Consider the following 3454-nt stretch of genomic DNA (forward strand, 5'->3'; position numbering starts at 1 on the left):
ATCTGTCACTGGTTGGGTTCCCTGGAAGCTGGTGCTGATGGGAAGATTTTCATGCAGAACATTTACTGAGAAGTGCTTTTAAGATCAAAACCTCTGTGCTTAGAAAACGGAATATCCATATACAGAAGGAAACTAGACCCCTATCTCTCACCCTCTGCAAAAATCAAATCAAAATGAAAGACTTAAATCAAAGACCTCAAGCTATGAAACTGCTCAACGAAAACATTGCAAAAACTCTCTAGGACATTGGACTGGGTAACGATTTCTTGAGTAATACCCCACAAGCACAGGATCAAAGCAAAAATGGACAAATGGATCACATCTAGTTAAAAAGCTTTTGCTCAGCAAAAGAAACAATCAACAAAGTGAGGATACAACCCAAAGAATGGAAGAAAATATTTGCAAACTACCTGTCTGACAAGGGACTGATTACCAGAATATATGAGGAGCTTAAACAACTCTGTAGGAAAGAAGCTTTATAATCTGACTGAAAAAATGGGCAAAAGATCTGACTAGACATTTCTCAAAAGAATACATACAAATGGTAAACAGGTGTATGAAAAGGTGTTCAACATCACTGATCATCAGAGAAATGCAAATAAAAACTACAATAAGATACAACCTCACTCCAGTTAAAATGGCTTTTATTCAAAAGGCAGTCAATAACAAATTCTGGTGGAGATGTGGAGAAAAGGGAACCCTGGTACACTGTTGGTGGAAATGTAAGTTAGTACAACTATTATGGAGAAGTTTGGAGGTTCCTCAAAACAACTAAAAATAAAGCTACCATATGATCCAGCAATCCCAGTGCTAGGTATATACCCAAAAGAAAGGAAATCAGCATATTCGAGATATGTACACTCCCATGATTACTACAGCATTATTCACAGTAGCCAAGATTTTGACACAACCTAAATGTCCATCAGCAGACAAATGGATAAAGAAAATGTAGCACATATATACAATAGAGTACTATTCATCATCAAAAAAATGAGATCCTGCCATTTACAACAACATAGATGGAACCGGAGGTCATTATGAAAGTGAAATAAGCCAGGGACAGAAAGACAAACTTTGCATGTTCTCACTGATTTGTGGGAGCAAAAAATCAAAACGATTGAACTCATGGAGATAGAGAGTAGAACACTGGTTACCAGAGGCTGGGAAGGTTGGTGGGGAGGAGAAGTGAGGATGGCTAATGGGTACACAAATATAGTAATAAGATCTAGTATGTGATACTAGGTCTAGTATGTGATAGCACAACAAGGTGACTACAGTCAACAATAATTTATTATACATTTAAAAATAACTAGAAGAGTATAATTGGATTGTTTGTAACACAAAGAAAAGATAAATGCTTGAGGTGATGGGTGCCCCATTTACCCTGATGTGATTATTACGCATTGTATACCTGTATCAAAATATCACATGTACCCCATAAATATCTACACCTACCATGTACTCATAAAAATTAAAATAAATAAAAATTTTAAAAGATCGACACCTGTACAGGATGTGAGCAGATAGAAGAAGCAGGGATAGGCAGAGGGAGAGCTGGAACTACCATGGGAAAGCTCTCCAGCTGGGATGACCCTTTAGAGATAACCCCATTGAGGCAAGGAGGACTGGGTCTTTATACTGACATTGATATCATTGTGTATGAGTTGACCTTGAGAAGGGCATGTGACTTTGGGTGAGGTAGTACTCTTTAGTCAAAGGCAACCCTGCAGAGAGACTCCATTGAATGCTGTTGACCATCAGTACTCACAGGGCTCATGAGTGCTTCAGTGCTAGGTGGAGTGAACAGGAATCCGGGCAGCACACCACAGCATCCACTACAGACCCTTAACCGATACTTCTCAAAGTTTAACATCCGTACAAATCACCTGGGGGAACTTGTTAAAATGCAAATTTCAATTCAGGAGTTCTGCAATGGGTCCCAAGACTCTGTACATCTCATAAGCTTCCAGGTGATGCTGATACTGCTGATCCATGGACCACATTGTGAGTAGCATGGCTCTAAACTGAGCTTGCCCCTCACCTAGCTTTGCTTGGAATTGAGATTCTCAAGTGAGAGCCATCAGAGTGCATGGATCATGGGATATAACTCATCACTGAGTCAAGCATTTCTGAGCCACCAGGCTTCTCACAGCAGTCTTAACATCCTTGTTCCTCAGACTGTAAATGATGGGGTTCAGCATGGGAGTCAAAAGTCCATAGAAGAGGGAGATGAGTTTGTCTGAAAGGTCTGTTTGTCTGCCCCTAGGGAATCCTTGGATTTGGGCTTCCCATACACTGAGAGGATGGTTCCATAGAAGATAATCACCACAGTAACGTGGGCAGAGCAGGTGGAGAAAGCCTTTTTCCTCCCCTCAGCTGAGGGAATCTTTAAAATAGTGGTGAGTATGAAGATGTAGGAGACAAAGATGAACAGGACTGGGACCCCCAGGAAGATCACGTTGGCCACCCCCATGCTGATCACATTGATGGAGATGTCAGCACAAGCCAACTTTAAAACTGCCAGGATCTCACAGATGAAATGGTTGATGACATTGTCCCCACAGAAGGGTAACTGTACTGCAAGAGAGATCTGCACCAAGGAGTTGGCTCCACCAGCCACCCAGGAGCTGGCAGCCATGGGCACATAGGCAGCCTTGCTCATGACTACTGGGTACCTAAGGGGGTTGCAGATGGCCATGTAGTGATCAAACGCCATCATGCCCAGGAGAACACACTCTGTGGCTCCTATGGCAAAGGAGAGGAACATCTGCACTGCACAGCCTGAGAAGGAGATGGTTTTCCTGGGAGTGAGGAAACCGTCCAGGACCAGAGGGACTGAGGAGGTTGTGTAGCAGATGTCCAGGAAGGAGAGGTTCCCAATGAAGAAGTACATGGGCGTGTGCAGGCAGGAGTCGGACACAGTCACCAGAATGAGGACCCCGTTGCCCAGCAGGATCACCAGGTACGTCAGCAGGATAAGCACAGAGAACGTTTTCTCTAGTTTTGGATGGGCAGAGAGGCCGAGCAAGACAAATTCTGTCACAGAAGACTGGTTAGATACTTCCATTTCAAACTCTCTCTTTCATCCCTAGGAATAATGAAGGCAGAAAATACATGTTTATTTTTTGACGGCTCGCTTGAGTCAATTCATGGGAATTACAGTATGATGTCTCTAAAATTATAAACAAACTTATCCTGTTAGACTCAACTGTAAAAAACCAAGTTATCTAAAAGCCAGGCTGTGTAGCAGGCGTTGGAAGAATAGACCTTGGAAATCTAATAAAACTTTGAATGAAAAAAATGAAGGACATTTCTGCCTAAACAATGATATTAATATACCAAAAGCAATATCACACGACTGCATGTGCTGTCTGTAGCACTTTGTAGGAAATCAGGGGCTTCTGAGCAACTCTGCCTCTGCCATATAATTGGAGACCTCAGGCTGTCATGGCTT

At 42.3% G+C, this 3454-nt stretch overlaps 1 pseudogene; it reads right to left on the minus strand.

Moving 5' to 3' along the window:
• Nucleotides 1-1904: 1904 nt before the first annotated feature.
• Nucleotides 1905-3078, minus strand: LOC105485758 (olfactory receptor 13C7-like; annotated as a pseudogene).
• Between the last annotated feature and the right edge of the window lie 376 nt (nt 3079-3454).

Source organism: Macaca nemestrina, chromosome 14, assembly GCF_043159975.1.
Source record: "Macaca nemestrina isolate mMacNem1 chromosome 14, mMacNem.hap1, whole genome shotgun sequence".
Lineage (NCBI taxonomy): Eukaryota > Metazoa > Chordata > Mammalia > Primates > Cercopithecidae > Macaca > Macaca nemestrina.